Raw genomic sequence first — 23,169 nt, 5'->3', positions numbered from 1 at the left:
TTACCCTCGAACAAAGGATCATGACTTTTTTCCAAAAGAATGCTTATAATGTCGAATGGTTGTGCAATATGAGGGGCTAAAGGAGGAACCAATACCTCCCGAGCTTGATCTTCGGGACTTTCATCCCATTAAATTCAGCCCCTTTGATTACTTTTGCTTGCCACAAAGAAAACTTGCTGCTGAACGTAGGGAGTATGAGATGAGTTTTCGCGATTTGCCTTATCATTATCATGGCAATACCTAGATCTATTCTTGCTTTTATGCCTAGCTAGGGGCGTTAAACGATAGTGCTTGTTGGGAGGCAACCCAATTTTATTTTTGTTCCTTGCTTTTTGTTCCTGTTTAGTAATATATAAATCATATATACTGTGTTATGATTGTGTTTTTTATGTTTTAATTATTGTTTGTTCCAAGTAAAGCCATTAGGATCTTCTTGGATGATTGTTATTTGATCTTGCTAAAACAAAACAGAAAGTATGCGCTCACAAGAATAATTTTAATTTTTAACCAGAGAGTGATCAAATACTGATTCCAACAGTAGTAGATCAATATTCAAATTATTTAGAGCGTCCTAATTTGGTATAATTTTTGGAGTTACAGAAGTATGTGAAACCTACAGATTACTACAAACGATTCTGTTTTTGACAGATTCTGTTTTTCGTGTGTTGTTTGCTTATCTTGATGAATCCATGGCTAGTATCGGGGGGTATGAACCATAAAAAAGTTGGAATACAGTAGGTTTAACACCAAATTAAATAAAATAATGAGTTCATTGCAGTACCTTAAATGGTGATTAGTTTTCTTATACTAACAGAGCTCATGAGATTTTCTGTTGAGTTTTGTGTTGTGAAGTTTTCAAGTTTTTGGGTAAAGATTTGATGGAATTTGGAACAAGAAGTGGCAAGAGCCTAAGCTTGGGGATGCCCAAGGCACCCCAAGGTAAAATCCAAGGACAACCAAAGGCCTAGGCTTGGGGATGCCCCGGATGGCATCCCCTCTTTCGTCTTCGTATATCGGTAACTTTACTTGAGGCTATATTTTTATTCACCACATGATATGTGTTTTTCTTGGAGCGTCTTGTATGATTTGAGTCTTTGATTTTTAGTTTACCACAATCATCCTTTCTGTACACACTGTTTGGGAGAGACACACATGAATCGGAATTTATTAGAATACTCTATGTGCTTCACTTATATATTTTGAGCTAGATAATTTTGCTCTAGTACTTCACTTATATTTTTTTAGAGCACGGTGGTGGTTTTATTTTATAGAAATTATAGATCTCTCATGCTTCACTTATATTATTTTGAGACTCCTTTAGAACAGCATGGTAATTTGCTTTGCTTGTGAAATTAGTCCTAATATGATAGGCATCCAAGATGGGTATAATAAAAACTTTCATATAAAGTGCATCGAATACTATGAGAAGTTTGATTCTTTATGATTGTTTTGAGATATGAAGATGGTAATATTAGATTCATGCTAGTTGAGTAGTTGTGAATTTGAGAGATACTAGTGTTAAAGTTTGTGATTCTCGTAGCATGCACATATGGTGAACCGATATGTGATGAAGTCGAAGCATGATTTATTTATTGATTGTCTTCCTTATGAGTGGTGGTCGGGGACGAGCGATGGTCTTTTCCTACCAATCTATCCCCCTAGGAGCATGCGTGTAGTACTTTGTTTCGATAACTAATAGATTTTTTCAATAAGTATGTGAGTTCTTTATGACTAATGTTCAGTCCATGGATTATACGCACTCTCACCCTTCCACCATTGCAAGCCTCTCTAGTACCGCGCAACTTTCGCCGGTACCATAAACCCACCATATACCTTCCTCAAAACAGCCACCATACCTACCTATTATGGCATTTCCATAGCCATTGCGAGATATATTGCCATGCAACTTTCCACCATTCCATTTATTATGACACGCTTCATCATTGTCATATTGTTTTGCATGATCATGTAGTTGACATCGTATTTGTGGCAAAGCCACCGTTCATAATTCTTTCATACATGTCACTCATGAGTCATTGCACATCCCGGTACACCGCCGGAGGCATTCACGTAGATTCATATTTTGTTCTAAGTATCAAGTTCTAATTCTTGAGTTGTAAGTAAATAAAAGTGTGATGATCATCATTATTAGAGCATTGTCCCATGTGAGGAAAGAAAAAAGAGAGGCCAAATAATCCCAAATAAAAAAGAGGCCAAAGAAGCCCAAAAAAAGAGAGCAAAAAAGAGAGAAGGGGCAATGCTACTACCCTTTTTCCACACTTGTGCTTCAAAGTAGCACCATGATCTTCATGATAGAGAGTCTCTTATGTTGTCACCTTCATATACTAGTGCGAATTTTTCATTATAGAACTTGGCTTGTATATTCCAATGATGGGCTTCCTCAAAATGCCCTAGGTCTTCGTGAGCAAGGAAGTTGGATGCACACCCACTTAGTTTATTCTTTTGAGCTTTCATACATTGTATCTCCAGTGCATCCTTTGCATGGCAATCCCTACTCACTCACATTATTATCTATTGATGGGCATCTCCATAGCCCGTTGATACACCTAGTTGATGTGAGACTATCTTCTCCATTTTGTCTTCTCCACAACCACCATTCTATTCCACCTATAGTGCTATATCCATGGCTCACGCTCATGTATTGCGTGAAGATTGAAAAAGTTTGAGAAAATCAAAAGTATGAAACAATTGCTTGGCTTTTCATCGGGGTAGTGCATGATTTAAATATTTTGTGTGATGAAGATAGAGCATATCCAGACTATATGATTTTGTAGGTATAACTTTCTTTGGCCATGTTATTTTGAGAAGACATAATTGCTTGGTTAGTATGCTTGAAGTATTATTGTTTTTATGTCAATATTAAACTTTTATCTTGAATCTTTTGGATCTGAATATTCATGCCACAATAAAGAGAGTTACATTTAAAATTGTGTTAGGGAGCATTCCACATCAAAAATTCTATTTTTATCATCTACCTACTCGAGGACAAGCATGAATTAAGCTTGGGGATGCTTGATACGTCTCCAATGTTTCTATCATTTTTGATTGTACCATGCTATTATATTATCAGTTTTGGATGTTTAATGGGCTTTAATATACCATTTTATAATATTTTTGGGACTAACCTAGTGCAAATTGCTGGTTTTTTTCCTATTTCAGTGTTTTGCTGAAAAGGAATATCAAACGGAATCCAAACAGAATGAAACCTTCGCGCGGATCTTTTTTTGGAACAAACGTGATCCAGGAGACTTGGAGTGGACGCCAAGAAAGTAGCGAGGAAGCCACGAGGCAGGAGGGCGCGCCCCAGGCTGGTGGGAGAGCCCCCACCCTTGTGGGCCCCTCGCAGCTCCACCGACCTACTTTCTCACCTATATATACTCTCGTACCCTGAAACCTTCGGGGAGAGCCACGCAAAACAAATTTCACCGCCGCAACCTTCTGTACCCGTGAGATCCCATCTTGGGGCCTTTTCCGATGATCTGACGGAGGGGGATTGGATCACGGAGGGCTTCTACATCAACACCATAGCATCTCCGATGATGTGTGAGTAGTTTACCACAGACCTTCGGGTCCATAGTTATTACATAGATGGCTTCTTCTTTCTCTTTGGTTCTCAATACGAAGTTCTCCTCGATCTTCTTGGAGATCTATTCGATGTAATTCTTTTTACGGTGTGTTTGCCGAGATCCGATGAATTGTGGGTTTATGAACTTGATTATCTATGAATATTATTTGATTCTTCTCTGAATTCTTATATGCATGATTTGATGTCTTTGCAAGTCTCTTAGAAATATCAGTTTGGTTTGGCCTACTAGACTGATCTTTCTTGCAATGTGAGAATTTCTTAGCTTTGGGTTCAATCTTGCGGTGTCCTTTCCCAGTGACAACAGAGGCAGCAAGGCACGTAATATGTTGTTGCCATCAAGGATAAAAAGATGGGGTTTATATCATATTGCATGATTTTATCCCTCTACATCATGTCATCTAGCCTAATGCGTTACTCTGTTCTTATGAACTTAATACTCTGGATGCATGCTGGATAGCGGTCGATGTGTGGAGTAATAGTAGTAGATACAAAATCATTCCGGTCTACTTGTCACGGACGTGATGCCTATATATTCATGATCATTGCCTTAGATATCATCATAACTATGCGGTTTTCTATCAATTGATCGGCAGTAATATGTTCACCCACCGTAATACATGCTATTTTGAGAGAAGCCACTAGTGAAACCTATAGCCCCCAGGTCTACTTTATATCATATAAGTTTCCAATCTACAATTATAGATTACTATTTATTTTGCAATCTTTATTTTCCAATCTATATCACAAAAATACCAAAAATATTTATCTTATTATCTCTATCAGGTCTCACTCTCGCAAGTGACCGTGAAGGGATTGACAACCCCTTTATCGCATTGGTTGCGAGGTTCCTATTTGTTTGTGCAGGCACTCGGGGATTTGCATGTAGTCTCCTGCTAGATTGATACCTTGGTTCTCAAAAACTGAGCGAAATACTTATGCTACTTTGCTGCATCACCCTTTCCTCTTCAAGGGAAAACCAACGCATGCTCAAGAGGTAGCAAGAAGGATTTCTGGCGCCGTTGCCAGGGAGATCTATGCACAAGTCAAGACATACCAAGTACCCATCACAAACTCTTATCCCTCGCATTACATTATTTTCCATTCGCCTCTCAATTTCCTCTCCCCAACTTCACGCTTGTCGTTTTATTTGCCTCTTTTCCGTTCACCCTTTTTCCGTTCATCTTTTTCCGCTTGCCTCTTGTGTGTTCGTTCTCAATGTGGTTTGTTGCTATCATGTCTGTACCTAGGGAGGTTATCATTAAAAAGGGTCGTAGTAATGATGGGGGAAACGTTGATGCTTTTGATTATCATGGAGAACCTACTATTTTACACACTAAAAAGTTTTGGATCGGTTGTGGTAATATTATTGGAAAAGGAGTTATTCAACATTTCTTTACTTGCGTCGTTGCTTTGCCCAACATGAGAGGGTCTATTCTTCATAAAACTAGTAGTTTTGCGGATGCTATATCTTTGCTCGTGGTTGAACTTGAAAGGCAATTTATCCACATGCATCCTTGCATACAGAGGATTTTTCTAGAATTTTCTAATATTGAGCATTCTTCTGTCAAGCAAGCAGCTACCATCTTTTTAGCTCATGAGTTTAGATTTATAATAAAAGAGGCCAACGAAATTTTTACGCATTATAGGGCGGATGCCGGCCGCCCATATAGGCAATCCTTTTCTATCAAGAAGACATAATGCGCTTACGATCTTTAGATCATGTGGCTTTTAATGAAAACCTTAGAAAAAAGGTTCCTACCGGTGTTCTAGTTGACAGGATTTCTAAACTTAATGATAATTTTGCTATCCAGAACAATGGGTTAGGTTTTACCCTTGAACAAAGGCTCATGACTTTTTGCCAAAAGAATGCTTATAATGACGAATTGGCTGTGCAATATGCGGGGACAAAGGAGGAACCAATACCTCCCGAGCTTGATCTTGGGGACTTTTGTCCCATTAAATTCAGCCCCTTTGATTACTTTTGCTTGCCACAAAGAAAACTTTCCGCTGAACGTAGGGAGTATGAGATGAGTTTTCGCAATTTTCCTTATCATTATAATGGCAATACCTAGATCTATTCTTGCTTTTATGCCTAGCTAGGGGCGTTAAATGATAGCGCTTGTTGGGAGGCAACCCAATTTTATTTTTGTTCCTGTTTAGTAATAAATAAATCATCTATCTTCTGTAATGATTGTGTTTTTATGTTTTAATTAGTGTTTGTGCAAAGTAAAGCCTTTAGGATCTTCTTGGATGATTGTTATTTGATCTTACTGAAAAAACAGAAAGTATGTGCTCACGAGAATAATTTTAGTTTTTAACCAGAGAGCAATAAAATACTGATTCCAACAGAAGTAGATCAATATACAAATTATTTAGATCGTCCTAATTTTATATAAGTTTTGGAGTTACAGAAGTATGCGAAACCTACAGATTACTACAGACTGTTCTGTTTTTGACAGATTCTGTTTTCCGTGTGTTGTTTGCTTATTTTGATGAATCTATGGCTAGTATCGGGGGGTATGAACCATAGAAAAGTTGGAATACAGTAGGTTTAACACCAATATAAATAAAAAATGAGTTCATCACAGTACCTTAAGTGGTGATTTGTTTTCTTATACTAACGGAGCTCATGAGATTTTCTGTTGAGTTTTGTGTTGTGAAGTTTTCAAGTTTTTGGGTAAAGATTTGATGGATTTTGGAACAATGAGTGGCAAGAGCCTAAGCTTGGGGATGACCAAGGCACCCCAAGGTAAAATCCAAGGAAAACCAAAAGCCTAAGCTTGGGGATGCCCCAGAAGGCATCCCCTCTTTCATCTTCGTATATAGGTAACTTTACTTGAGGCTATATTTTTATTCACCACATGATATGTGTTTTGCTTGGAGCGTCTTGTATGATTTGAGTCTTTTCTTTTAAGTTCACCACAATCATCCTTGCTGTACACACCTTTTGGGAGAGACACGCATAATACTCTATGTGCTTCACTTATATCTTTTGAGCTAGATAATTTTCCTCTAGTACTTCACTTTTATTTTTGAGAGCACGGTGGTGGTTTTATTTTATAGAAATTATTGATCTCTCATGCTTCACTTATATTATTTTGAGAGTCCTTTAGAACAATATGGTAATTTTCTTTGTTTATGAAATCAGTCCTAATATGATAGGCATTCAAGATGGTTATAATAAAAACTTTCATATAAAGTGCATTGAATACTATGAGAAGTTTGATTCTTTACGATTGTTTTGAGATATGAAGATGGTAATATTCGAGTCATGCTAGTTGAGTAGTTGTGAATTTGAGATATACTTATGTTAAACTTTGTGATTTCCATAGCATGCACGTGTGGTGAACCATTACGTGATGAAGTTGAAGCATGATTTATTTATTGATTGTCTTCCTTATGAGTGGCGGTCGGGGACGAGCGATGGTCTTTTCCTACCAATATATCCCCCTAGGAGCATGGGTGTATTACTTTGTTTCGATAACTAATAGATTTTTTGCAATAAGTATGTGAGTTCTTTATGGCTAATGTTGAGTCCATGGATTATACGCACTCTCACCCTTCCACCATTGCAAGCCTCTCTAGTACCGCGCAACTTTCGCCGGTACCATAAACCCACCATATACCTTCCTCAAAACAGCCACCATACCTACCTATTATGGCATTTCCATGGCCATTCTGAGATATATTGCCATGCAACTTTCCACCGTTCCATTTATTATGACACGCTTCATCGTTGTCATATTGCTTTGCATGATCATGTAGTTGACATCGTATTTGTGGCAAAGCCACCATTCATAATTCTTTCATTCACGTCACTCATGAGTCATTGCACATCTCAGCACACCACCGAAGGCATTCACATAGAGTCATATGTTGTTCTAAGTATCGAGTTGTAATTCTTGAGTTGTAAGTAAATAAAAGTGTGATGATCATCATTATTAGAGCACTGTCCCATGTGAGGAAAAAAAAGAGGACAAAGAAGCCCAAATAAAAAAGAGGCCAAAGAAGCCCAAACAAAAAAATGAGAGAAAAAGAGAGAAGGGGCAATGCTACTATCCTTTTTCCACACTTGTGCTTCAAAGTAGCACCATGATCTTCATGATAGAGAGTCTCTTATGTTGTAACCTTCATATACTAGTGGGAATTTTTCATTATAGAACTTGGCTTGTATATTCCAATGATGGGCTTCCTCAAAATGCCCTAGGTCTTCGTGAGCAAGCAAGTTGGATGCACACCCACTTAGTTTCTTATGTTGAGCTTTCATACATTTATAGCTCTAGTGCATCCATTGCATGGCAATCCCTACTCACTCACATTAATATCTATTGATGGGCATCACCAATAGTAGTTAATTATTCAAAATATAAACCACTAAAGCAGAAACTAATTGGACCAATGGATGAGTCACATACCAAGCAACAATCCCCCGAAACAGTTACAGAAATGGAGCTTCGAGCAAAGAGATCGAAATCCGCGGGTTTGAGAGCAAGAACACGAGAGAGAGAGAGAGGGCAATGGTGATTTCTTTCTGGAGGTAGGTGATGACATGGGCTAAAGAGATAAGTGAGGGGGCCCACGTGGGGACCACAACACACCAAGGCATGCCTGGGGCTGCTGATAACCCACAAGTATAGGGGATCGCAATAGTTTTCGAGGGTAGAGTATTCAACCCAAATTTATTGATTTGACACGAGGGGAGCCAAAGAATATTCTCAAGTATTAGCAGCTGAGTTGTCAATTCAACCACACCTGGCAACTTAATATCTGCAGCAAGGTATTTAGTAGCAAAGTAATATGATAGTAGTGGTAACGGTAGCAAAAGTAATATTTTTTGTTTTATAGTGAATGTAATAGTAGCAACGGAAAAGTAAATAAGCGAAGAACAATATAGGAAAAGCTCGTAGGCATTGGATCAGTGATGGAGAATTATGTCAGATCTGGTCGATCATGCAACAATTATAACATAGGGTGACACAGAACTAGCTCCAGTTCATCAATGTAATGTAGGCATGTATTCCGAATATAGTCATACGTGCTTATGGAAAAGAACTTGCATGCCATCTTTTGTCCTACCCTCCCATGGCAGCGAGGTCCTATTGGAAACTAAGGGATATTAAGGCCTCCTTTTAATAGAGTACGGGACCAAAGCATTAACACATAGTGAATACATGAACTGCTCAAACTACGGTCATCACCGGTAATGGTCCCGATTATTGTCACTTCGGGGTTAACGGATCATAACACATAATAGGTGACTATAGACTTGCAAGATAGGATCAAGAACTCACATATATTCATGAAAAACATAATAGGTCCAGATCTGAAATCATGGCACTCGGGCCCTAGTGACAAGCATTAAGCATAGCAAAGTCATAGCAACATCAATCTCAGAACATAGTATATACTAGGTATCAAACCCTAACAAAACTAACTTGATTACATGATAAATCTCATCCAACCCATCACCGTCCAGCAAGCCTATGACGGAATTACTCACGCACGGCGGTGGGCATCATGAAATTGGTGATGGAGGAAGGTTGATGATGACGATGGCGACGGATTCCCCTCTCTGGAGCACCGAACAGACTCCAGATCAGCCCTCCCGAGAGAGATTAGGGCTTGGTGGCGGCTCCGTATTGTAAAACGCAATGAATCCTTCTCTCTTATTTTTTGCTCCCTGAAAGTGAATATATGGAGTTGGAGTTGAGGTCGGTGGAGCGTTAGGGGGCCCATGAGGCAGGGGGTGCACCCAGGGTGGAGGCGCGCCCCCACCCTCGTGGACAGGGTGTGGGCCCCCTGACGTGGATTCTTCTTCTAGTATTTTTTATATATTCCAAAAATAATCTCCGTTGATTTTCAGGTCATTCCGAGAACTTTTATTTCTGCAAAAAAATAACACCATGGCAATTCTGCCGAAAACAACGTCAGTCCGGGTTAGTTCCATTCAAATCATGCAAGTTAGAGTCCAATACAAGGGCAAAAGTGTTTGGAAAAGTAGATACGACGGAGATGTATCAACTCCCCCAAGCTTAAACCTTTGCTTGTCCTTAAGAAATTCAGTTGATAAATTGAAAGTGATAAAGAAAAACTTTTACAAACTCTGTTTGCTCTTGTTGTTGTAAATATGTAAAGCCAACATTCAAGTTTTCAGCAAAGATTATGAACTAACCTTATTCACAATAAAATTTAGGTCTAATGTTTACTCATATCAATGGCATAATCAACTAGCGAGCAATAATAATAAATCTCGGATGACGACACTTTCTCAAAAGAATCATAATATGATATAACAAGATGGTATCTCGCTAGCCCTTTCTGAGACCGCAAAACATAAATGCGGGCCACCTTTAAAGATCAAGGACTGACTAGACATTGTAATTCATGGTAAAAGAGATCCAGTCAAGTCATACTCAATGTAAACTAACAATAATGGATGCAAATGACAGCGGTGCTCTCCAACTGGTGATTTTTAATAAGAGGGTGATGAGTCAAGATAAAAGTAAATAGATAGGCCCTTCGGAGAGGGAGGCATGGATTTTTAGAGGTGCGAGAGCTCAGTTTTGAAATAGAGATGAATAATATTTTGAGCGGTATACTTTCATTGTCAACATAACAATCGAGAGATGTCGATATCTTCCATGCTACACACATTATAGGCGGTTCCCAAGCAGAATGGTAAAGTTTATACTCCCCCACCACCAACAAGCATCAATCCATGGCTTGCCCGAAACAACGGGTGCCTCCAACTAACAACAATCCTGGGGGAGTTTTGTTTGCAATTATTTTGATTTGATTTGAGCATGGGACTGGGCATCCCGGTGACCAGCCATTTTCTCGTGAATGAGGAGCGGAGTCCACTCCTCTTGAGAATAACCCGCCTAGCATGGAAGATACAGACAGCCCTAGTTGATACATGAGCTATTCGAGCATACAAAACATAATGTTTATTTGAAGGTTTAGAGTTGGGCACATACAAATTTACTTGGAATGGCAGGTAGATACCATATATATGTAGGTATGGTGGACTCATATGGAATAACTTTGGGGTTTATGGAATTGGGCGCACAAGCAGTATTCCCGCTTAGTACAAGTGAAGGCTAGAAAAAGACTGGAAGCGACCAGCTAGAGAGCGACAACAGTCATGAATATGCATTAAAATTAATCAACACCGAATGCAAGCATGAGTAGGATATAATGCACCATGAACATAAATATCGTAGAGGCTATGTTGATTTTGTTTCAACTACATGCGTGAACATGTGCGAAGTCAAGCCACTCGAATCGTTCAGAGGAGGATACCACCCCATCATACCACATCACAACCATTTTAATAGCATGTTGGCACGCAAGGTAAACCATTATAAACTCCTAGCTAATTAAGCATGGCATAAGCAAGTATAATCTCTAAATGTCGTTGCAAACATGTTTCTTTCATAATAGGCTGACTCAGGAACGATGGACTAATCATATTTACAAAAACAAGAGAGGTCGAGTTCATACCAGCTTTTCTCATCTCAATAAGTTCATCATATATCGTCATTATTGCCTTTCACTTGCATGACCGAATGGTGTGAAAAATAATAATAGTGCACGTGCATTGGACTAAGCTGGAATCTGCAAGCATTCCATTCAAGAGAGAAGACAAGGTAATATGGGCTCTTTGTTAGATCAACAATAATGCATATGAGAGCCACTCAACATTTAAATCATGGTCTTCTCCTCTCGACCCCCAAAGGAAAGAAAAGAAACAAAACTATTTACACGGGAAAGCTCCCAACAAGCAAAAGAAGAACGAGAAATCTTTTTGGGTTTTCTTTTTAATTACTACTGCTACCGGCATGGAAAGCAAACTATCTAAAAACTACAATTAATTTTTTTGGTTTTTCTTAAGGTTTTTCAAACACACAAGAAGAAGGCTTAAAAAGGAAATAAACTAGCATGGATGATACGATGAAAAAGTATGAGCACCGACAACTAGCATGAGTGTGTGAACATGAATGTAATGTCGGTGAGAGATACATACTCCCCCAAGCTTAGGCTTTTGGCCTAAGTTGGTCTATGACCATGGATCAAAACTGTAGTTGGGGTCGTACTGAGATGCAGCGGCAATTGCCCAATGAGCTGCAGCTTGGAGGCGAGCTGCCTCCGCCCTCCTCTCGTACTTGTCCGCCTCTTCCCTGGTTATGACATATCTCCCTTTTGCCTGGAATTCAAAGAAAGTTGGATCAGGGAGAGCGATGTGATAGGTGCGTCGTCTGTCAAAGATTAGTCGGCACTGGAGGGACTGATTGTTCCTCTGAACGAACTGATGACGAACCATAGCATCATAATCTAAATAAGCAGGAGGCAACTCAATATCATATCCACGAATGGGTATCTCAAGAAAATCAGCTAAACGGGTTGCATAAATTCCATCAAAGAAATCTCCATTAATTTTGTTATTATGCAACCTACGTGCAACAATGGACCCCAAGTTATATTGTCTATATCCTAATACAGCACTCTTGCAAACACTAAGATCTGGAACACACATGTGACATGCTTCATCCTTACCATTTATGCATCTACCTATAAAGAGAGCAAAATAATGTATAGCAGGAAAATGAATGCTCCCTATGGTAGCTTGCGTGATTTCCCAAGATTCCCCCATAGTGGTACTAGCAAGAAAATCCTTATATTCAGATTTACAAGGTTCACTAACATTACCTCACTGTGGGAGTTTACAAGCAGTATTAAAATCTTCTAAGTCCATGGTATAAGATTTATCATAAAGATCAAACAGGACAGTTTGAGAATTGCGTGATGATGTAGATTCAAACCTTCTCACAAAGGAATCAGTTAAATAGAGTTACTGACGGCACTTATCTGCCACGAAGATCTCAAGATCGGCGTTACACACATATGCTTCAAATTCCTCCTTAATTCCTGCCCGAACCATGAAGTCCCTCTGATGGCCATTCACAAGGCCGCACTTGGGCATCTCTTGGTAGTTCATTGTCCGGCACGCGTATTGCGGGCCTTGGGCCTTGCTTCCTTGAGGAACCACCTTGGTACATTTTCCTAAACATATTTCTTCTTCTAAAAAATTTCTGAAATTTTTAGTAACTTAAAATAAAAGTGAACCATACTCAACAAAATTGATAGCAACTACTCCTACAAGTGCCTAGAGGCCATATCATGCATTAAAACTACTTTTGACCACATAAATTTGGCATGCAAGCTCAAGAACAGGGTCACCTAAGCAGCAAAAATTTGCAATGAATAAAGCACTAGAACAAAAACTAATTGGACCATTGGAGGAGTCACATACGAAAGAACAATCCCCCAAAGCAGTTTTGTGAATGGAGCTTTCAGCAAGGAGATCGAAAATGGCAGCAAGATGAGCAAGAACTCGGGTTTGAGCTGGCTAGTGATTTTTTGGGGAGGAAGAAGGAGTGTGTGGTGGCTGGAATAAGTGGAGGGGACCCATGTGGGGTCCACGAGGCAGGGGGCGCACCCAGGGGGTGGGCGCGCCCTCCGCCCTCGTGGGCACGTGGCTGCTCCCCCTGCTATGTTCTCAGTGCCAAATATTCTCAAATATTCTAGAAAAAATCATATTTAAATTTCAGGGCATTTGGAGAACTTTTATTTTCGGAGTATTTTTTATTGCATGGACAATTCAGAAAACAGACAGGAAATAATATTTTTGCTTTATTTAATATAAATAACAGAAAGTAAAAATAGGGTACAGAGAGTTGTGTTTTCTAACTTCATCCATCTCATGCTCATCAAAAGGAATCCACTAACAACGTTGATCAGGTCTTGTTAACAAACTCATTTCGAATAACATGAAACCGGAGAAATTTTGAATAACACTAGGTTACCTCAACGGGGATATGCACATCCCCCACAATAAGAATATCATATTTCTTCTTGACAGTAGGAAGAGGAAATTCAAAACCTCCAATAGTAATTGTTGAAAATTTCCAATAGAATTGATACTGTGGACTTGAGGTTGTTTCCTCGGGAAGTGTACTGTATGCTCATTACCATTAACATGAAAAGTGACATTGCCTTTCTTGCAATCAATAACAGCCCCTATAGTATTCAAAAAGGGTCTTCCAAGAATAATAGACATACTGTCGTCCTCGGGAATATCAAGAATAACAAAGTCCATTAAAATAGTAACGTTTGCAACCACAACGGGCACATCCTCACAAATACCGACAGGTATAGCGGTTGATTTATCAGCCATTTGCAAAGATATTTCAGTAGGTGTCAACTTATTCAAATCAAGTCTATGATAGAAACAGAGAGGCATAACACTAATAGAGGCTCCAAGATCACATAAAGCAGTTTTAACATAGTTTCTTTTAATGGAGCATGGTATAGTTGGTACTCCGAGATCTCCAAGTTTCTTTGGTATTACACCCTTAAAAGTATAATTAGCAATCATGGTGGAAATTTCATATTCCGGTATCTTTCTTTTATTAGTAACAATATCCTTCATGTATTTAGCATAAGAATTCATTTTAAGCATATCAGTCAAACGCATACGCAAAAAGATAGGTCTAATCATTTCAGCAAAACGCTCAAAATCCTCATCATCCTTTTTCTTGGATGGTTTAGGAGGAAAAGGCATGGGTTTCTGAACCCATGGTTCTCTTTCTTTACCGTGCTTCCTAGCAACAAAGTCTCTCTTATCATAAAGTTGATTCTTTGATTGTGGGTTATCAAGATCAACAGCAGGTTCAGTCTCTACATCATTATCATTGCTAGGTTGAGGATCAACACCAACATCATCATTAGCATTATCACTAGGTTCATGTTCATTACCAGATTGTGTTTCAGCATCAGAAATATAAATATCATTGGGATTCTCAAGTGTGTCAACTACAGGTTCACTAGAAGCATGCAAAGTACTATCATTTTTCTTTTTCTTCCTCTTAGTAGGACTAGGTGCATCAACATTAGTTCTCTGCGAATCTTGCTCAATTCTCTTAGGATGGCCCTCAGGATACAAAGGTTCGTGAGTCATTTTACCACCTCTAGTCATAACTCTAATAGCATTATCATTTTTCTTATTATTTAATTCATTGAGCAAATCATTCTGAGCTTTAAGCACTTGTTCTACTTGAGTGGTAACCATAGAAGCAAGTTTACAAATAAGTTTAAGTTCACCTTTAACACTAGCCATATAATCACTCAAGTGGTCAAGCATATCAGCATTGTGTTTCAATTATCTACCAACATAAGCATTGAAATTTTCTTGTTTAACCATAAAGTCATCAAACTCATCCAAGCATTGGCTAGCCAACTTAGTAAATGGAATTTCACATTTATCAAATCTATAAAGAGAATTTACCTTTACTACCTGTGTCGGGTTATCAAGGCCATGTATTTATTCAGTAGGTGGTAAATTCTTAACATCTTCACCTTTAATACCTTTTTATTTCATAGATTTCTTTGCCTCTTGCATATCTTCAGGACTAAGAAATAGGATACCCCTTTTCTTCGAAGTTGGCCTAGGAGTTGGTTCAGGAAGTGCCCAATTATTTTCGTTAGCCAACATATTATTCAATAGTAATTCAGCTTGATGAACAGTTCTTTCCCTGAAAACACACCCAATACAACTATCCAGGTGGTCTCTGTAAGCATCGGTTAGTCCATTATAAAAGATATCAAGTATTTCATTTTTCTTGAGAGGATGATTAGGCAAAGCATTAACTAATTGGAGAAGCCTCCCCTAAGCTTGTAGGAGACTCTCTTCTTCAATTTGCACAAAATTATATATTTCCCTTAAGGCAGCTTGTTTCTTATGAGTGGGGAAAAATTTAGCAGAGAAGTAATAAATCATATCCTGGGGACTACGCACACAACCAGGATCAATAGAATTAAACCATGTCTTAGCAAAACCCTTTAATGAGAACGGAAATAACTTAAGGATAAAGTAATAGCAAGTTTTCTCATCATGCGTAAAGAGGGTGGCTATATCATTTAATTTAGTAAGATGTGCCATAGCAGTTTCAGATTCATAGGCATAAAAAGGATCAGAGTCAACCAAAGTAATTAACTCGGGATCAATAGAGAAATCATAATCCTTATCAGTAGTAAAGATAGGTGAAGTAGCAAAAGCAGGGTCCTATTTCATTCTAGCATTCAAAGACTTTTCTTTAAGCTTAGCTAACAATTTCTTAAGATCATATCTATCATTGCAAGCAAGAAAGTCTCTAGTAGTTTCTTCATCCATAACATAACCCTCAGGCACAACAGGAAATTCATATCTAGGGGGAGAATCTTCATCATCACTTTCATCAATATTATCGGTGTCAATAATTTCATTCTCTCTAGCCCTAGAAAGTTGTTCTTCAAGAAATTCACCTAGTAGCACAGTATTGTCAAGCATAGAAGTAGTTTCATCATAAGTATCATGCAAAGCAGAAGTGGCATCATCAATAACGTGCGACCTATCGGAATCAATAGCATGTGTAGGTGTCGCAAGTTTACTCAAAACAGAAGGTGAATCAAGTGCAGAGCTAGATGGCAGTTCATTACCTCCCCTCATAGTTGAGGGAAAAATCTTGGTTCTTTGATCTTTCAGGTTCTTCATAGTGATAAGAGGATATAAATCCCAAGTGACTCAAAGAATAGAGCTATGCTCCCCAGCAACGGCGCCAGAAAATAGTCTTGATAACCCACAAGTATAGGGGATCACAACAGTTTTCGAGGGTAGAGTATTCAACCCAAATTTATTAATTCGACACAAGGGGAGCCAAAGAACATTCTCAAGTATTAGCAGCTGAGTTATCAATTCAACCACACCTGGAAACTTAATATCTGCATCAAGGTATTTAGTAGCAAAGTAATATGATAGTAGTGGTAACGGTAGCAAAAGTAATATTTTTGGTTTTATAGTGATTGTAATAGTAGCAACAGAAAAGTAAATAAGTGAAGAACAATATAGGAAAAGCTCATAGGCATTGGATCGGTGATGGAGAATTATGTCAGATGCGATCGATCATGCAATAGTTATAACATAGGCTAACACAGAACTATCTCCAGTTCATCAATGTAATGTAGGCATGTATTCCGAATATAGTCATACGTGCTTACGGAAAAGAACTTGCATGACAACTTTTGTCCTACCCTCCCGTGGCAGCGGGGTCCTATTGGAAACTAAGGGATATTAAGGCCTCCTTTTAATAGAGTATGGGACCAAAGCATTAACACATGGTGAATACATGAACTCCTCAAACTATGGTCATCACCGGTAATGGTCCCGATTATTGTCACTTAGGGGTTAACGGATCATAACACATAATAGGTGACTATAGACTTGCACGATAGGATCAAGAACTGACATATATTCATGAAAACATAATAGGTTCGGATCTGAAATCATGGCACTCGGGCCCTAGTGACAAGCATTAAGCATAGCAAATTCATAGCGACATCAATCTCAGAACATAGTGGATACTAGAGATCAAACCCTAACAAAACTAACTCGATTACATGATAAATCTCATCCAACCCATCACCGTCCAGCAAGCCTACGATGGAATTACTCACGCACAGTGGTGAGCATCATGAAATTGGTGATGGAGGAAGGTTGATGATGACGATGGCAACGGATTCCCCTCTCCGGAGACCCGAACGGACTCCAGATCAGCCCTCCCGAGAGAGATTAGGGCTTGGCAGTGGCTCCGTATCATAAAACGCGATGAATCCTTCTCTCTGATTTTTTTATATATTCCAAAAATATTCTCTGTTGATTCTTCTTCTAGTATTTTTTATATATTCCAAAAATATTCTGTTGATTTTCAGGTCATTCCGAGAACTTTTATTTTTGCACAAAAATAACACCATGGCAATTCTACTGAAAACAACGTCAGTCCGGGTTAGTTCCATTCAAATCATGCAAATTAGAGTCCAAAACAAGGTCAAAAGTGTTTGGAAAAGTAGATACGACAGAGACGTATCAGCTGCTAATGCGCCCAGGTGGGTTGTGCCCACCTGGTGCAACCCCCTCTGATGTTATTTGCATCAAAAATTCAGAAATATTCAGAAAAAATCATATCAAATTTTCAGAGCATTCTAAGAACTTTTATTTTTGGGTAATTTTCTTATTGCACGGGAAATTCAAAAAACAAATAAAACATTGCATTTTATTTTATTTTATTAAGAAAACAGAAAGTAAAAGGTAAGGGCGGAGGGTAGTGCCTACTAAATTCATCAACTTCATACCTCTCAAAAATGATACATTAATAAGGTTGATGAAGGCTTATTAACAACCACCTTCAATTAGTATGAAACCGAAGAACTTTCATAAAGCACTAAGTTACCTCAACGTGGATATGAATGTCCCCAAAAATAAGTATTTATATTTCTTTTTAGCAGTCGGAAGAGGTAGTTGAAAACTTCCAATAGTGATTGTCGGAGATTATTCAATAACATTAATACCATCCACTTGGAATTGTTTCTTTGGAAAGTGCATTGTATGCTCATTACAATTGATATGAAAAGTGACCTTGCTTTTATTGCACTCAATAACGTCCCCTGCAGTATTCAAGAAGGGTCTACCAAGGATGATCGACATGTTGTCGTCCTTGGGCATCTCAAGTATAAGATAGTCAGTTAAGATAGTAACATTTGCAACAACAATGGGCACATCCTCAAAAATACCGACAGGTATGGTAGTTGATTTGTCAGCCATTTACAAAGATATCTCAGTAGGTGTGAGTTTATTCAAATCAAGTCTTTTGTATAACGAAAAAGGCATAATACTGACACCAGCTCCTAAATCACACAAAGCAGTTTCACATAATTTCTCTTGATGGATCAAGGGATAGTTGGTATTCCTGGATCTCCAAGTTCTTTAGGTACTCCATCCTTAAAAGAATAATTAGCAAGAATGGTGGATATTTCGTCTTCCGGTATTTTTCTCTTGTTGGTGATGATGTCTTTCATGTACTTTGCATAAGGGGCCATTTTTAAGATACCAGTCAAGCGAGTGCGCAAAAAGACTGGCCTAATCATTTCAGCAAAGCGTTCAAATTCTTCTTCATCTTTCTTATTAGTTGACTTAGGTGGAAAGGGAATAGGTTTTTAAACCCATGGTTCTCTTTCCTTACCATGCTTTCTAGCAACAAGGTCTCTGTTTTCATATCTGTTGTTCTTGGGTTGTGGGTTATCATGATCAACAGCTGGTTCTATTTCAACATCATTATCTGGTTCTTTATTATTTTTTTGAGTGTCTTCATGAACCACATCATTATCTTTTTCATTATCAGAAGGTGAGTGTTCATTACCAGACTGATTTTGAGCATCAGAAATAGATACATCATTATCATTATTAGGGTTTTTTTCTATTTCAGGTTCACTAGAGGCATGCAAAGTCCTATCATTTTTCTTCTTCTTTTTATTTTTAGAAGGACTAGGTGCATCAGTGTTAATTCTTTGAGAGTCTTGTTCAATTCTTTTTGGGTGTCCCTTAGGATAAAGTGGTTCCCGAGTCATTCTACCTCCTCTAGTCATTACTCTAACAGCGTGATCATTGATATTATTATTCATTTCATCAAGCAATTCTTTCTGAGAATTAGCAACTTGTCCTAATTTAGTTTGAACCATAGAGGCATGCTTTCCTACACCTCTAACATCATTGGTAATTCTAAATAACAAGTCACTCAAGCGAGCGATCATATCAGAGTTGTATTTCAATTGTTTCATAACATTTGCATTGAAGTGATCTTGCTTTCTAATGTAGTTGTCAAACTCATAAAGGCATTGACTAGGATGCATATTGTAAGGATTATAATTATCATTGAATTTCATTAAAGAATTTACCTGAACCACCTTAGGTGGTGGTGGTGTTTCCAGCCCATGTATTTCTTCAATAGGAGGTAAATTTTTTACATCCTCAGCTTTAATACCTTTTTCTTTCATAGATTTCTTTGCCTCTTGCATATCTTCAAGACTGAGATATAAGATACCCCTCTTCTTAGGAGTAGGTTTGAGCGGTGGTTCGGGAAGAGTCCATTCATCATAACTTTTTAATTTGTTACTAGCAAAAAGGCACGTGTGTTGCAACGGGATAGAAAATCCTATCATATCTCTAGCTAGGTAAGTTGGATAAGTTGTGTGTGGCCGGTTGGCAGGTTATGAGATCGAACCCTCCCATCGGTAATTTTATTTTTGACCAGCACTCCGGACCTGGGCCACAGTGTGCCACCAGATGGGCTTCCTCTGTTGGGCCAAAACATGTGGCAAGTAACGAAACCAAATAGCATATGTGAAATTAATTGAAGCAGGACCAAACGAAGAGGGACAAAACCAAGAATATCACCTCCCTTTAATAGTAGTTATAGATAATAGATTCAATAATTCTTCAGCTTATTCAATAGTTCGTTCCCTGAAAACACAACCAGCACAACTATCTAGGAAATCCCTAGAAGCATCGGTTAGTCCATTATAGAAGATATCAAGTGTTGGGATATAACATTGGGTATGACCCGCCCAGGAGGGGCCGAGTCATGCCGCTGGCGGCTTAAATATGAAGAAGCCTGACGAGGCTCAAGAAGACAGGAAGATGGCGGTTCATGAAGCTGGCTTATTAAAGGCCCAAGACCCAAAGTCGACTTAAGGCCCAAAGGGATTATCCACCATATGTTTATCTTGTATTGTAAGGCAAGCTTAGTAGAAACCGAGCCGGTCACGTTTGTGTGAGCCGGCCGGACTCTATAAGCCATCGGGCTTCAACCTATATATAAAGGGGTGACCCGGCGGCGGGTTAACTCAAGAAACAACTAATCAAGAACTAGGTCAAGTGTATTCGCTCCCTGGTAATCGAAACCCAAGCAATACAACCTAAAGCAGGAGTAGGCTTTTACCTTGTTGAGAGGGGCTGAACTTGGGTAAACTCGGTGTCCTTTGTGTCGTTTAACCCCTTCGAGCTAACCTAGCTGTGATGCCTCCACACCCAAGTCCTTTTGCAAGGGCATCTATCGTGTTAAGTCCACGATAGTTTGTGCCCATCGTGGGGCCAGCGCATGTTGGTTTCGAGTTCTTGAAGGGCAACTTCACTGGGATCAAGGGATACGCCGTTAGCCGGGTGACTAAAAGCCATCATGGCAAGATCTACATCGACGACGCTGGCTGGGGCCCCAAGGCCGGCTCAATCAAGTATGGGTACCGGGTCCCCTTCAGCAGAATCCACGTCTTCATTGGCAAGATCAGTGAGTCAGAGCCTAAGCCGGACACCTGCGACGACATTGTCGAGATGGCTCACCATGCACAACCCGCCAAGGTTCAAGCCGCCGTGGAGCACGCTTTTGTGGGTTTTACTCACGGAGTGGATCTTGAGGAAGTATCTGTGACCGGTGGAGAGATGGCCATCTATTCTAGTAGTGGGTCCTCAACCGGCGAGACCAATTACATATATCAATTGCAAGATGGTGGGCTTGGGGGTTGTTCCGATGGCGACAGTATTCCAGACCTCTATGAGCCACTGAACAGGGTTGCGATCTTCATGGCCGGCACACAACCGGTGCTCAATTCGATGACTGCTGCGGCTATGACCTCCAGTTCAATGGCGACAGTGACAGCCGGGGCGAGCGGCTCTGTGCGCCCACCGGCTCAAGTGTTATCCGAGCTCTTAGAGGCTTTGGCGACCTTATTGGCTGCAGAAGTGACACCAGAAAATCTGGCACGACATAAGGTGGATGTTGCAAAACTATGAGATGAGATAGCTCAAGCCGAGGAGGAGTTTAATGCTGAGAATGCTAGGATGGTAACAGAATGACCCTCTTTGGATGCTGCAACTCAATGGATTTAGGTAGAGTCATTCCGGCTTACCTTTGACCAAAACGCTTCAAACGCCATCATGAGGAGGAGGCACCAGACCCGTCTACCCATAGAGTTTGAGGCTAGGAACCTTTTCAAAACACCTGGGGCAGGAACCAGTGACCCGCCCATGGTAAACCGGGTTATCGAGGCGCCCATGACCGGAGCGACGGTTCAACCACGCACTACAGACCTGCCTCGTTTGAATTTGACCCCGCCTTAGCACGTTTCGACACCGCCGGGTCATTAATCTAACCCTGTGGACAATATGGTTGTTGTAGCCACGCGATTGGCATCTCTCCCTGTTGAAGGAGAGTCTCCAGCCGCGATAGAGATACAGAGGGCTGGCGAGCTTCTTCAGACAGTGGTGGCTCAACAGGCGGCTTACTCATACAGTCGTGATCGAATTCATTCAACCCCTCGTCCAAGCCGGAGTTATAGTAGGCGTATTGATTCACCAACGGTTTCAAGCAGTGAGCGGCACCACAACCAGCCTCATAGGCATGACCCGCCACGGGCTGATAACAACGCTCAGGCTTTGGTGGATAAGGGCAGGGGGCATCGGGAGGCTGAGCTGGCGGCTCAGTTGGCAGCTCATCAACAATATCCGGTTTACCCATCGGTGTCTCTGGAGGCAGGAATGACCTCTAGAACCCTTGGTGTGCCATGCTTAGTGCCGGCTTTGCGTAATGAGCGCCTGCCCAAGGATTTTAAGGGCCCTCGCAAGGTACGTAATTACACAACGGATCAACACCCAGAGGCTTCGATTGAGAGCTATGAGCTAGCCATGGAGATGTTGGATGTCAATGATGCTTTGTGTGCTAAGTATTTCACCATGATGTTGGATGGGCTAGCTCATACCTGGTGAAAGGGGTTGCCCCCTAACTCCATCAGATCATGGGCTAAATTGAAGACGCGTTTCATTCAGAATTTGAAGGATACATGCAAGCAGCCTCTGTCGATTCTTGATTTGGACACCTGCATCTAGGAAGAAGGCGAGTCGACCGCCCGATGGGTGCACCGAATTTCGGCTGTTATTCACTCATCGGATAGTATCAACGCCGGCTCAGCTGTCTTGATTTTGGAGAAAAATTGTCATTTCCTTCCTCTCAAATAGAAGATCGGACGGCTTAAGTGCCACTGCAATGATATGGGAGAGCTCGTGGCTGCTCTTATCAAATACCCCGACAAAGATAATACCAAGGACCCTGAGTCTGATGAGGAGAAAGCGGGTAAGGGGAAGAAGAGTGGCAATGCAAAGGGGCGACAACATAATACGGCGGGTCAAGGTAATAATGGTAAGCGCAAATAGATAGACGATGGTTCAGACTTTGTGGCCAATACCAACACGCAGAGTAATAGTCAGCGTCGTAAGGGGGAATCGTCAACGCCCCAGTTTGGCGGGCCAAAGTTTAACCTTGAGGTGATTATGAATTACCCTTGCCCAAAACACAGTATGCAAGAGAAGCCGACCAGTCATTTGTGGAAAGATTGCTTCATCATGAGGGAGTATAGAAATTCTGGCTTTTTTAAAACAGTCATGGCCCGCATGGCGGGTCAGGATCTGGTTCTCACGGACCTGGCTTTGGAGGTGGCGGCATAAGCTCTGGTTTTCAGGGTCAAGGCAATCAAGGTGGTTTTAATCAGCAATCTAGTCAAGGGAATCAGCAACAACAGTCCGGTTATCAAAGTAATCTAAAGCAGCTGAATAGTGGTCAATATCATGTGTTTACCACGAGCTT

Source organism: Triticum dicoccoides, chromosome 2A (assembly GCF_002162155.2).
Source record: "Triticum dicoccoides isolate Atlit2015 ecotype Zavitan chromosome 2A, WEW_v2.0, whole genome shotgun sequence".
In the NCBI taxonomy this organism is placed as follows: Eukaryota; Viridiplantae; Streptophyta; class Magnoliopsida; order Poales; family Poaceae; genus Triticum; species Triticum dicoccoides.
Note: the sequence above shows the minus strand (reverse complement) of the source record.